At 44.6% G+C, this 14,835-nt stretch overlaps 1 pseudogene; it reads right to left on the bottom strand.

Annotated features, from left to right (window-relative positions):
- Nucleotides 1-127: 127 nt before the first annotated feature.
- Nucleotides 128-14,056, bottom strand: LOC120318212 (annotated as a pseudogene).
- Between the last annotated feature and the right edge of the window lie 779 nt (nucleotides 14,057-14,835).

Below are 14,835 nucleotides of genomic sequence, written 5' to 3'. Positions count from 1 at the left end.
CAGGTGTTTAGCAATGGACTCATATTTATGACTGGCAGTGTCCCCAGGTCATGTCAGCACCTTTTCACCCTTCTGACGAGCAAAGTCAGTGGGGAACCCAGATTCAATTGACAATTGTGTTATTAACTTAACAACGGTGATTCATTTAAGCAAAATTATAAAATGGGGCAAAACACAGTTAACAATGGTCTTGCTTAGCAACAGAAATTTTGAGCTCAACTGCAGTCATAAACCGAGAACTACCTGTATTTCTATTGAAGCTCTTCCGACACTTTCTGTATTGATGTAACTTCTCCTATGAGTGGATCCCTCTATGCCAAATAAGAATGTAACTCCTTGCAAAGCTCTTTCCATACCCCATGCATTGATACGGGTTTTCTCCTGTGTGGATCCTCTTATGGGAATATAAGTAACTGCTATAGGTAAAGGTCTTTCCACATTCTATGCATTGATATGGTTTCTTCTGTGTGGATCCTTTTATGCACAGAGTTTTACTCTCAGTAAAAGTCTTCCCACATTCACTCCATTGATATGGTTTTTCGCCTGTGTGCATCCTCTTGTGGGAATTAAGATTACTGTTACGAACAAAGCTTTTTCCACACTCCATGCATTGATATAGCTTTCCCCCTGTATGAATAACCCTATGGTGAAGCAGATACCTACTATTGCTAAACCTTTCCCCATACTCCATGCATTGATACGACTTCTCTCCTATATGAATGCTTTTGTGGCCAGTAAGTTCACTATTGCACCTAAAGCCCTTTCCACATTCCACACATTTATATGGCTTCTCTCCTGCGTGGATCCTCTTGTGGGAATTTAGTTGATTGGCATAAGTAAAGGTCTTCCCACATTCACTACACTGATACGGCTTCTCCTGTGTGGATCCTTTTGTGGACAGTCAGAGTTCTTCTCTCACTAAAGCTCTTCCCACATTCATTACACTGATACGGTTTTTCACCTGAGTGGGTCCTTTTATGGCTAGTTAGAATGCTATTCAATCTAAAACTCTTCCCACACTCCATGCATTGATATGGTTTCTCCCCTGTGTGGATGCTTTTATGGATAGTCAGAGTTCTACTCTCACTAAAGCTCTTTCCACACTCCATGCATTGATAAGGCTTCTCTCCTTTGTGTATCCACTTGTGATAATTAAGTTGACTGTTATAAGTAAAGTTTTTTCCACACTCCTTGCATTGATATGGCTTCTCCCCTGTGTGGATCCTTTTATGGACAGTTAGAGTTCTATTCGTACTAAAACTCTTCCCACATTCACTACATTGATATGGTTTTTCACCCGAGTGGGTCTTTTTATGGCTAATTAGAATGCTACTCAATCTAAAACTCTTCCCACACTCCATGCATTGATATGGTTTCTCCCCTGTGTGGATGGTTTTATGAGCAGCAAGATTACTATTATGAGTAAAGGTCTTCCCACACTCTGTGCACTGATATGATTTATCTTCAGAATGTGTCTTTTTATGGGAAATGAGAGTATTGGACTTATTAAAACTTTTTCCAAATTCCAGGCACTGATATGGCTTCTCCCCCGAGTGGATCCTTTTATGGCTCGTTAGCATTCTCCTCAATCTAAAACTCTTCCCACATTCCCTGCATTCATATGGTTTCTCCCCTGTGTGGATGCTTTTATGGGCAGTAAGACTACTATTATGAGTAAACGATTTTCCACACTCCATGCATTGATAAAGTCTTTCTCCCTTGTGATTCCTCTGATGGCTTACAAGAGACCGATTATCACGGAAGGTCTTTCCACACTCCGTGCAGGGATATGGCTTCTCCCCCGTGTGGATCCTTTTATGAACAGTCAGAGTTTTATTCTCACTAAAACTCTTTCCACATTCACTACACTGATAGGGCTTTTCACCTGTATGGATCCTTCTATGGGAGGCAAGATTACCTCTCTTGTTAAAACCCTTTCCACACTCCATGCATTGATATGGCTTCTCTCCAGTGTGGATCTTTATATGGGAGGCAAGATCGTTCTTCCTCCTAAAGCTCTTTCCACACTCCATGCATTGATAAGGCTTCTCTCCTTTGTGTATCCACTTGTGATAATTCCACTGACTGTTATAGGCAAAGGTTTTCCCACACTCCTTGCACTGATATGGCTTCTCCCCTGTGTGGATCCTTTTATGGATACTTAGAGTGCTACTCATTCTGAAGTTCTTGCCACACTCTCTGCATTGATAGGGTTTCTCCCCTGTGTGGATCTTTTTATGGGCAGTAAGGTTACTATTCCTGCTAAAGCCCTTTCCACATTCTACACATTTATATGGTCTTTCTCTTATATTGATGCTTCTCTGGTTAGTGAGCCGCGTGACCTGAGGAAAGCCTTTTTTAATTCCAGTTTGTGGTCGGTTCATCTCTTTGCTCTTCCGTTCCATCTGATCTGCAAGCTTCTCTTCCCCCTCTTTCTCACGAATTGTGTGGCGTTGTTCCTTGTAATTCTTGTTCTTTTGCCCATTATATCCTTGAAAAAGGAAACATGTAAACTGTAGCAAGAATCAGGGAAACAATCAAACTTTTTTTGTCTGAAACTTAGCAGAAGAATCATTCATATATTTTGGCTGTTTTCTTGGCAAACACAAAGGTTCTAAAGACCCATTTCCAAGTGAGCTCCGACCAATCATTATGTATCAGAAATGGATGACATCACAACAAATGCCCTGATCTAATCTTTGAGCAACAAGTGTGTGTGAGCCTGTTGATGACCTGGGACAACCCCATGGTTCCACAAACACCCTAAATCAGTGGTTCTCAACCTGTGGGTCGGGACCCCATTTGGGGTCGAACGACCATTTCACGGAGGTCGCCAAACAAGGCTGTCCGCCATTTTTTTCCCCCTTTTCTTTGGCCAAGCCCCTGCACCCGGTGATGTATAAGTGGTTGGGGGTCACCACAACATGGGGAACTGTATTATGGGGTCGCGGCATTAGAAAGGTTGAGAGCCACTGCCCTAAGTGCACTGAACACCGTATCGCGCTGGGTCAGCAACACACACACCATCTCTCCAACTTCAGTGAAAAGTCTCATCTCCACTTGTCTGCAGAACAGAATCTTTGAAAGCCAAGGGGAATTTCTGGATGGCAATAGCTCCCCACCCTCAATTTAGGCCAGTGATGGCGAATCTTTTGGAGACTGAGTGGCCAAAAATTGGCCCCTTCCCAGATCCACCCCCTGCCCCGCCCCCACCCCGCCTGTCCGCAGGGCCACTCACCACCTCCAGGGCCTGCTGCAGATCGCCCAGGCAGCCCAGCAACGCCATGGTGGCCACGCCCTCTGCCTGCACCCCGCAGAATCAACTGTGCGCGATGGGGTGTGAGGGCAGAGTCTTGTCTATGTTGCCTGGCTGCCATGTCCTTGGCTGTGCTGCTCCGCGTGGGCCACGCTTGGGGGCGACTCTCCTCCAGGGGGGCTGCTGGAGAGGAGGGAGTCGCGGGGGAGGCAAGGCTGGGGCAACGGCACGTGTGCCCACAGAGAGTGCTCCGAGTGCCGCCTCTGGTATCCATGCCATAGGTTCGCCACCACTGATTTAGGCTGATGCCAAACTCAGCACACAAGTGGACACATCTCTAACTAGGGAACATCTCTCTCAAGGCTCTTCCAGTCTGGCTTATACAAGGGACCCAGTGCCCAGATTCAGGACTGAACACTGAACCCTGGTAGGCAGGACCTTGCTCAAGAGAGGCCACACACTCTCTAGGTGCAGCCTGTAGCTCAGATTCTTGATCATGTCTTCCATGGTATGGAAACGAACATTTTGTTTTTTTATCAGCCAAAAGCATTAAAAAAAAACCCACTCCTTTATGTAAAAAGGGAGGCTATGCAGTTTTCCAATTTTTCTTTCAACAAATTTCCTTCTTCCATAACATCAGTTTAGCCAAATGGTTAAGGCACCAGGCTAGAAATTGGGTGACTGTGAGAACTAGTTCTGCCTTAACGGATGGGAACTAACCAAGGAGAGAAGCAACCTAGAACTAAGGAGAAATTTCCTGACAGTTAGAACAATTAACCAGTGGAACAACCTGCCTCCAGAGGCTGTGAATGCTCCAACACTGGAAGTTTTTAAGAAGAGCCTGGACAGCCATTTGTCTGAAATGGTATAGGGTTTCCTGCCTGAGCAGGGGGTTGGACCAGATGACCTCCAAGGTCCCTTCCAACTTTTATTATGATGATGTGCCCTTCCAACTTTATTATGATGATGATGATGATGCATGAATGCTGGCTGGGTGACTTTGGGCCAGTCTCTCTCAGCCGACAGCAAGTCACAGGGTTGTAGTTGTGGGGAAAACAGCAGGAGGAAGGAATAGTAAGTATGTCTGCTGCTTTGCGTTATTTACCCAAAATAATAAAGGCAGGTTATAAATAAGTGGTGTTTTCTTAATCGAAAATAACATCTAAGCCCCCCCCCCCCCCCATGACTTCTCTATGTTTCCGAGCACAGATAGGGATTCTTACCCAGAGAAGCCAGATTCCTGGAATTTTCTAGCATGACTTCTCCATGGAGACCTTTTTGGGCAGGATCCAGTTGAGACCATTCCTCCTTGGAGAAATACACGGCCACTTCCTCAAAAGACACAACATCCTAAACAAAGAAGCAAGTTTCCTTATTAACAGATTATCCCAAGAATAATTTGACATTTCCCCCCCCCCACCCCACCGATTCAAGGAGAGAGATCCAGTGAACAAAAGGGGCATCTTCTGTGGAGTCCAGAATGAGATCTCACAGCTTCTGGCTGACAGCACAACTGAAGCACATTTGATCAAGTTGGAAGGAAACTTGGAATTCCTTTTAAAGAAGCCAACTAGTAATGGGTAGTTGGGTATTAAACCCACTACTTATCATTGGCTCCAATTCTTTCTAGGTAGGCAGAAGGAAAGATAGGAAATTCAATCTAATGTTTTTGCCAATGGCCTGCTTTATCCACTGAGGGATCAACCCTTCCCCCCCCCTCCAAACCTTCATGAAAGTGGTGGGAGAGCTTGTAATGGCATGTGAGCCGAGGTGGCGCAGCAGTTAGAGTGTAGTACTGCAGGCCACTTTAGCTGACTGTGTTCAGCAGGTCAGCGGTTCAAATCTCACCGGCTCAAGGTTGACTCAGCCTTCCATCCTTCCGGGATAGGTAAAATGAGGACCCAGATTGTTGGGGGCAATGTAAATATACATATACATTGCTTACTGGTGTACACCTCTTAGAGAGTGCTTGCACTTAAAGCGGTATATAAGTCTCATTCATTCATTCATTCATTCATTCATAAATAAATGAATGAATGAATGAATGAATGAATGAGAGAATGACCCTGGGAGACAGGAAGAAGATCTCCGGTTAAGACAACATCTGGTCAATGAAATCTAAGCCTGAAGCAGGAAGGTGGAGAACAGACAGGTAGGTTAAGCGGAGTGTGAATTTCAATCAATCAGAATAGAATAGGAAGGGACCTTGGAGGTCATGTAGTCCAGTCCCCTGCTCAACTAGGAGACCCTATACCATTTCAAACAAGTGGCTGTCCAGTCTTTTCTTAAAAACCTCCAGGGATGAAGCACCCACAACTTCTAAAGGGAAGCTGATCCACTGGTTTCTTTAGGAAGTTTCTCTTTAATTCCAGGTTGCTTCTGTCCTTGTTTAGTTTTTATTGTTTCTTGTTTTGCTTTCTGCTGCTTTGGAAAGTAAGTTGACCCCCTCTTGTTTGTGGCAGCCCCTCAAATACTGGAATACTGCTATCATATCGCCCCAGTCCTTCTTTTCTCTAGACTATCCAAACTCATATCCTGTAATGTTCATCATATGTTTTAGTCTCCAGGCCTTTAATCATCTTAGTTGTTCTTCTTTACATTTTCTCCAAAGTCTTTAATGTGGTGACCAAAACTGGATGCTATATTCCAGATGTGGTCTTACTAAGGCTGTATAAAGCTGTACTAATGTTGTTGTTAATTGCGAAGTCGTGTCCGACCCATCGCAACCCCATGGACAACGTCCCTCCAGGTCTTCTACCATCTTCTGGAGTCCATTTAAACTCACACCTACTGCTTCAGTGATTCCATCCAGCCACCTCATTCTCTGTCGTCCCCTTCTATTGCCCCCAATCTTTCGCTGTACTAATACCTCACGTGATTTTGATTCTATGCCTCTTTATATAACCAAGGATTGTATTTGGCTGCTGTCGCACACTGTTGGCTCATATTTAAGTGGTTACTGTTTTTGAGCCAGGTTTCGCCTAATCTGTATTTGTACCTTTGGCTTTTCCTGCCTAAATGTAAAATCTCTCCTTTTCTCCACATTAAAGTTCATTTCGTAGGATAGGGCCCATTATTCAAGTCTGTCAAGGTCTTTTTGGATCTTGAGCTCTTTTTCTGGGTTGTTGGCTATTCCTGCTAGCTTAGCGTCATCTGCAAATTTGATGAGTTCCCCTTCTATTCCTTCATCCAAGTCAGTGGTTCTCAACCTTTTTAATGCTGCGACCCCCAACTGGTCGTAAGTCGAGGACTACTCAACTGGTGCAGCACCGTTTGCAGAATGGGACTTTTGGCGGGCTCAGCAGGGCAGAGACAGCCTGGACAATTCCTATTGGCTTTTGAAAGCCAATAGAATTAGACTCTATTCAAGAGACTCTATTCTATTGGCTTTCAAAAGCCAATAGAATAAAAGGGAATAGCACAGCTAAGGAAAAGGGGAAAAAAATGGCGGACTGCGTTGTTTGGCGACCCCCATGAAATGGTCGTTCGACCCCAAATGGGGTCCCGACCCACAGGTTGAGAACCACTGATCTAAGTCATTTATGAAGATATTGAAGAGCAGTGGGCCTAAAACAGAACCCTGTGCTATCCCACTGCTTACTTCCCTCCATTAAGAAGTACTCATTGAGTACGGTTTGTCAGCCACTTACAAATCCATCTGGTGGTGATGCTGTCTATCCCACATTTTTCTTGCTTACCAAGAAGTAGGTTGTGGTCTACATTGCCGAATGCCTTACTGAAATCTAAGTATATTATGTCCACAGTATTTCGTTGGTCTACTAATTTAGTCACTTTGTCAAACAATGAAATAAGATTGGCTTGCCATGATTTGTTTTTAACAAACCCATGCTGGCTTCTAGTTATTACTTTATTTGTTTCTAGATGTTTGTAGATCTGTTTAATTATATAATAATAATAATAATAATAATAATAATAATAATGATGATGATGATGATGTTGGAAGGGACCTTGGAGGTCATCAAGTCCAAATCCCTGCTCAGGCAGGTAACCTTATACCATTTCGGACAAATGGCTGTCCAGTTTCTTCTTAAAAACATCCAGTGTTGGAGCATTCACCCCTTCTGGAGGCAAGTTGTTCTACTGGTTAATTGTTCTAACTGTCAGGAAGTTTCTCCTTAGTTCTAGGTTGCTTCTCTCCTTGATTAGCTTCCATCCGTTGCTTCTTGTCTTGCCTTCAGGCACTTTGGAGAACAGCTTGACTCCCTCTTCTTTGTGGCAGCCCTTGAGATGCTGGAACACTGCTATCATGTCCCCCCTCGTCCTTCTCTTCATTAAACTGCACATACCCGATTCCAGCAATCGTTCCTTATATGTTTTAACTTGCAGTCCCCTGATCATCTTTGTTGCTCTTCTCTGTACCCTTTTCATTATCAAATTATCTTTTAATGTTCAGTGACCTGATCTAAAGGTTGTCTTGCTTAGAAATAGCAATATTAGACATTAAACTTGAGAACAAAATAAAACCCCTCCAAGATTCATGGATATATATATCAATGTTTCTCCTCCTACCTGAGGCAGAGGTTCAAGCACTTTTTCAGCTCCACCAGAAAGAGGCGATTCTAAAACAAAACAAAACATAAGGATAGTTCTTACACTCTGTGAGATAGAAAATGGTGGAAGCATATTTCTGTGAGACAGAAAATGGTGGAAGCATATGGAGAGATTACAATCAAGTGGAGCGAAAGAATCAGAGATACAAACCTCACATTAACGTGGAAAGAGATTTTGTTACCTGACATGGTAAGACTTTGATCTTTCTGGGAGCTATTTCCAAACTGCAGCTTTTGAGAGGGTTTGGATGAATCTTTCCTCCCTTTAGGATACTCAGTCACAACTTCCAAGGATTTCTAGATATCATATGGCACGAGAAAGAAGGGAAGAGTACAGAGATAGAAATGAATTATCAATATTGAACCTTCAACCTAGCAGACCCCAATGCCCATCGGTTAAAGCAAGAATGGAAAAATTGCCCTAAATTCATTCTCTGGAAGAAGAATGGAACAACTGTCCTTAGGAGGTCATAATCCCAGAAAATTCTGCCAGAGAGGAATTGACAAATTCAGAAAGATTCTCTTTGGAGCTGCCACGATTACATTCTCACACCTGCAACTCTCCTTGCATCTTTTCCGACTCCTGGGTCAGTAGGAAGCCTTCGGCCAGGGCCACCGCCTGGGAACTGGTCTCTGCTCCACAATCCCGCAGCCATTTCTCCATTTCTGGGGGAAGGAAAGCCAGGAACTGCTCCAGGAGCACCAGGTCCAGCATCTGGGCCTTTGTGTGTCTTTCTGGCTGCAGCCACTGACAGCAAAGGCGGTGAAGCTGACTGCAAACATCTCGGGGACCCCTCCCCTCCTGGAACTGCACATTTCTGAAGTGAAAGACTTTGACTTTTGATGTGTTGGCTTCTTCTTCTTGGCTCTTCTGCCCAGGACTTGCCCCGTTCTTCCCACAACTCCAAGGCTGAGCAGCTGGAGGGCCTTTTCCAACTCCTGCATTAGCTGGGCTTTGTCCCTCCATCTTCTCTCTGATCTCTAATCCAGCTGCAAAATGGACTGATGGATGTCCCCAAGTCTTACCAATCACAATCCCTCTCAAAGACCTTTATCCCCCTAAGCTCACAAGATATTTCAGCTTGTAGATGAAACAGGAAAGAATTCAGCTTACATATCTGAAATAGAAAACATAAGATTTTCAATAGGATGAGTAACTGAGCATCCTTGTCCTCTTCAAAAAAAATAAAAAATAAAAATAAGAATCGGAAATTCATATGAACCCTCAATGTCTAGGAAGAAGGCAGGAATCTAATTAGTAAGACTGACTTACCTATGAAGTACTTAAGAGTATTGGATAAATATATTAAAATATGTTTTGGATTTCTATTTGGTAATGATGTATTGAAATAGTTTTAATGGCTGCTTATAAAATTCAAAACTATCTCAGCACAATCCAAATCAAACTGTCTGACATCAAAAACAGCAACTGAGACGAGTGGCTATCTAAATCGATTTAATAAGCAAATCAACATTTGAAGTTGTAGTAAAGCTTTAACTAGCAGAACCCCATTAACCTCCTGGCCCAAACCCTTAGGGGAACTCCAGAAGCCAGAATTAACAAACCACCATCCAAAGCATATAGAACTAATGTGAAAAAACCATCTATGCTTTGCTATGATACTTTGATTCAGGCACATCCTAGAAATACATTTCATATTTAGTGTAATCCCATATTCTTCAAAATTGTCCAAATGAAGATGTGTAGTCCTAAACTACAGGAACTTACACTGTGTTCTGTCCCAGCCTACAGGAGTTCTTGTTATGCTCACAAGGAGAAACCCCTCTTCCAAGAAACAGGCAGGAACCCCAAGAAAAAAACAATCCCTTTATTATTCACAGACCTGAGTCAATGTCCAAGGCAAACAAACACAGTTCACAGAAACAACACGAACAGTTGCCTTTGGCAACCAGCACCTCACACACCTTCCCTTTTATAATTCAGCCAAGGCGTGGCTTCCTAATGCCTTCTCCTTTGCCTTTGGAGCCACCCCATTGCCTTCCTCTGTCCTACTCGCTTTTCTTGCCTGCGCTTTCGTGCATCCTGGATTTGACCCAACTGTTCTTCATCACTGTCCAACTCAGACTCCCAGCACAGCTGTGTCTTAGCCTGAGTGCAAGTAGAGGGGCCAGGCTCCTCATCCGACTGTAAGTCTTGGAGCTCCTTAGAGCCTTCCTCTGACTCTAATGTCACTCCAGGCCCCTCCTCCTCCTTCGATTCCTCAGACTCAGCTGCCAGATCCACTGGCTGGCAAGGAATCACAACACACTGGCCAAGCCTAACAAAAACACTGGCCCAACCAAACACATAATGCAGTGGTGGCGAACCTATGGCACGGGTGCCAGAGGCGGCACTCAGAGCCCTCTCTGTGGGCACATGTGCCGTTGCCCCAGCCTTGCCTCTGCCCATGACCCCCTCCTCACCAGCAGCCTCCCTGGAGGAGAGGCTCCCCTGAGCGTGGCCCATGAGGAGCAGTGCAGCCAAGGACATGGCAGCCAGGCAGCATAGACAACTCTGCCCTCATGCTCCAATGCGCACAGTTGATGCTGCAGGGCGCAGGCAGAGGGCGTGGCTGCCATAGCGCTGCTGGGCTGCCTGAGTGATCTGAGGCGGGCCTGGAGGTGGTGAGTGGCCCTGCGGGCAGGCAGGATGGGGGGAGGGGGAAGCGGGGCAGGGGGTGGGGTACCCAGTTTTTGGGCACTTGGTCTCTAAAAGGTTCGCCATCACTGACATAGTGTGTGAATGATGCACTTCAGCCACAGGCGCACCTCTGTCCTGCAACATCTTCCTTATTTACCTGCCAGCAGAGCCAGCTGGTGATAGTGAGGAAAGGCAGGAAAGTAGGAAACTGAGTTCCAGTTCTTGCACACCTGACACCCAATTCCTTGCACACGGAGTTCCAGCCTTGCATGCAAAAGCAGCCACAGGGACTTCAGCCGCTCACTTTTCTTGGCCTGGAAGGGGGGGGGAACTTAACTACTAAGCACCCTCCTGAAAAAAAATAATTAAAACAAATGAAAAAAGAAATTCTTATGAACCCTCAAAGTCTGAGAGAAAGTCAGAAACCTTATTAGGAAGACTGACTTATCTATGTTTGATGAACATTCTGATGAGCCCTTCTGTCTCAGCTTCTATGAAGGAATCAAAATATCAGATAAATACCTTAAAATATGTTTTAGATTCCTACGTCCTAATGATTTATTCAAACGGCTGCTTATCAAGTTAAAAATTATCTCAGCACAATCCAAAAGATAAATGTCTGACATCACAAAGAGCAACTGAGACAAATGGCTATCTAAATCGATTTAATAAGGAAATCAATAAACATCCGAACTTCCGATGAAGCTTTAACTAGCACAACCCCATTAACCTTCTGGCCCAAATCTCTGGGTGAATTCCAGAAACCAGAATTAACAAACCACCATTCAGTGCATACAGAACTAATACCCAAATGAAAAAAAAAAACACCTATGTTTTAACATGATGTTTTGATTCAGGCACATTCTAGACACCTGCTTTCCACTTTTAGCCCAATCCCGTCTTTTTTCCAATTGTCCAACTGAGGATGTTAGACTTAAACTCCAGGAACTTACACTGGCCAAGCTTAAAAAAACACGGGCCTAATCGAACACATAATGTGTGACTGATGCACCTCAGCCATAGGCGCACCTTCGTCCCTCAACATTTTCCTTATGTACCTGCTGGCCAAGCCAGCTGTTCTTTGTGGAAAAAGGCGGGAAAGCAGGAAACTGAATTCCAGTCCTTCAACACCTGGCACCCAACTCCTTGTACACGGAGTTCCAGCCTTGCACACAAAGCTAGCAGGAGGGATTTAGACTGGTGCTTTTCAACCCGTGGTATGCGTACCACTGTTGGCACTTCAGCACCTGGCAGGTAGTATGCGTATGACGGGTTGAAAAGCGCTGTAAAAAAAAGTGTAAAGAAAAAGTGTAAACGTGTAGCGGGGGGACGAGCTGAAATGGCGGCAGTGCAAGTCCAGACCTGTGGAAGAGTCAGTTGGAGCTGCGGTGTTGTCGGGGCTCTGCCGAGCACCCAAGATCGGTGTGTGGCTCCAGCAGATTGGTGCTTCCAGAAGCAGCACGCAACCTTGGGGAGAGGAGTCAGCTGGAGGAGCGCTGAAAAGGAGGAAGGGGGAGAGAGAGGAGAGGATATAAAATGAGGTTTTGGTGGGAAAGGGAGAGAAAAAAAACACGAGGGGGAAAGAGAAGGGGACGGAGAAAGAGGGAGGAAGAAAAAGAGGGGCTTCTTTGAGACAAGCAGAGGGAGAGAAGGAAACAGAACAGTGCAAAGATTAATGTCAGGCAACAGGCACAAGTTTTCCATTAAAAGTGCGGCAAGTGGGTGTACAGATAGTCCTTAACCCATGACCACAACTGAGCCCAAAATTTTATGTTGCTAAGTGAGAAATTTGTTAAATGAGTTTTGTCCCATTTTAGGACTTTTTTTTTTGCCACGTGTCAAGGAATCACCGTAGTTGTTAGATTGAGCCGAGGTGGCGCAGCAGTTAGAGTGCAGTACTGCAGGCCACTTTAGCTGACTGTGTTCAGCAGGTCAGTGGTTCAAATCTCACCGGCTCAAGGTTGACTCAGCCTTCCATCCTTCCGGGGTAGGTAAAATGAGGACCCAGATTGTCGGGGGCAATGTAAATATATATATACATTGCTTACTGGTGTACACCGCTTAGAGAGTGCTTGCACTTAAAGCGGTATATAAGTCTCATAAATAAATAAATAAATAAATTAATAACACGGTTAAGTGAATTTGGTTTCCTCATTGACTGTGCTTGTCAGAAGTTTGCAAAAGGGGGGTCACATGACCCAGAAACACTGCGACCATCATCATAAATATGAATCAGTTGCCAAGCATCTGAATGTAAAATCACGTGACCCTGGGGATGCTGCAATGGTCATTAAGTGTGAAAAATGGCCCTAAGTAACTTTTTTTCAGTGCCACTGTAACTTCGAACGGCCACTAAGTCAACTGTTGTAAGTTGAGAACCACCTGTACTTTGTCACTTTTTTTTTCAGTCCTCAAAAGTTTTTGACACCTTGCTAGGCAACTAGTGGCACCCAAATATTGCCGTATCCTAAAAGTGGTACAATCTGTGAAAAGGTTGTAAAGCACTGACTTAGGCCTAGGAAGGGGAGGGGAGGAGGAGAGGGAAACCCCTTCTAAAAACGGGGGCCAAGAAATTTTGCAGGAAGTTGTCCAGGTGTCAAGACTGACTTTTTTTTGCAAAGCCAAACCTCCCTGCAGAGGTTTTCCCAATGAAATGGAGAGTAAATGGCTCCCTCTTTTCTGGTGATCCTGATTTTTTTCTTTCTAGGGACAGGCAACCTTGGCTCTTTTATGGACTTCAACTCTCAGAATTCCTGAGCCAGCATGGTTCCTGCCTATTTCTTGGAAGAAGGGTTTCTCCTTGTGAGCATAACAAGGACTCACGTAGGCTGGGACAGAACACAGTGTAAGTTCCTGGAGTTTAGGACTACACATCTTCATTTGGACAATTTTGAAGAATATGGGATTACGCTAAATATGAAATGTATTTCTAGGATGTGCCTGAATCAAAGCATCGTAGCAAAGCAGAGATGGTTTTTTTTCACATTAGTTCGATATGCTTTGGCTGGTGGTTTGTTAATTCTGGCTTCTGGAGTTCCCCTAAGGGTTTGGGCCAGGAGGTTAATGGGGTTCTGCTAGTTAAAGCTTTACTTCAAATGTTGATTTGCTTATTAAATCGATTTAGATAGCCACTCGTCTCAGTTGCTGTTTTTGATGTCAGACAGTTTGATTTGGATTGTGCTGAGATAGTTGTGCATTTTATAAGCAGCCATTAAAATCATTTCAATACGAGTCATAAAAAGAGCCAAGGTTGCCTACCCCTAGCAACGCGGCAGCTCCGGACTTTTGCTTTTTGCCCTTTCTGGCCCGTCCACGTACAGCTGCGGCGTCCACTTCCCACGACTCCGGGCTCCCCACTTCCCACGACTCCGATCCTTACGAAGTTCTACTTGTCTCCATGCAAGTCTCCAAAAAAGACCCCCCCACCCACACACACTCACTCACTGAACTTCGACTCACGTCTGGATCTCCGTTCGCTGAAAACTTTCCCGGCAGCCTAAATGCCTCACAGCGACGGGCAGCAGAACCGGACTCCGCCGAAACGCGGACATCCGCCCAGCCTTTTCTGAAACAGCGTCATCTTTTCAATTGGAGAAAGGCCAGGCGCATGCTCAGTTCCCTCCTGAAGTGGCGCCAGTGGAGGCTGCTCAATTTTTCCAAGGGCTACCGAGGGAGCCCCCTGCTGGAGTCTGCCCGTCGTGCCAGAATTACTGCAAGGGGAGAAGAGATCATGCGGTCCTGGGATGATGGGCGTTGGAGTAGAAGAAAAAGGCTCCGCTAACATTGTTTATCTAAAAAGGTGGTGTTGTCCCAGCAGGCAGCAGTTACTAGATTTTCCTCTCTTTAATGTCTAAGAACCATTTGTGGTTTTTTTGGACACCGAGAAAATCTCTGTGGAGACTCTCAATCCGAACACAGCTGGAAGGGACCTTGGAGGTCTTCTAGTCCAATCCCTAATCAAGCAGGAGACTCTATACCATTTAGAATGGCATGGAGTAGAGTAGAGTAGAATAGAATAGAATAGAATAGAATAGAATAGAATAGAATAGAATAGAATAGAACTGGAAGGGACTTTGGAGATCTTGTAGTCCAACCCTCTCCTCAAGTAGGAGACCCTATACCATGTAGAATAGAATAGAATAGAATAGAAGAACAGAATAGAATAGAATAGAATAGAATAGAATAGAATAGAATAGAATAGAGTGGAAGGGACTTTGGAGGTCTTGTAGTCCAACCCTCTCCTCAAGTAGGAGACCCTATACCATGTAGAATAGAATAGAATAGAATAGAAGAATAGAATAGAATAGAATAGAATAGAGCTGGAAGGGACTTTGGAGGTCTTGTAGTCCAACCCCCTTCTCAAGCAG

The sequence above is a fragment of the Crotalus tigris genome, unplaced genomic scaffold (assembly GCF_016545835.1).
Source record: "Crotalus tigris isolate CLP2741 ecotype Arizona unplaced genomic scaffold, ASM1654583v1 scf7180000020145.1122116, whole genome shotgun sequence".
NCBI classification, from domain to species: domain Eukaryota; kingdom Metazoa; phylum Chordata; class Lepidosauria; order Squamata; family Viperidae; genus Crotalus; species Crotalus tigris.
The sequence above is the reverse complement of the archived record's forward strand: the minus strand, read 5'-3'. Positions and strand labels throughout refer to the sequence as shown.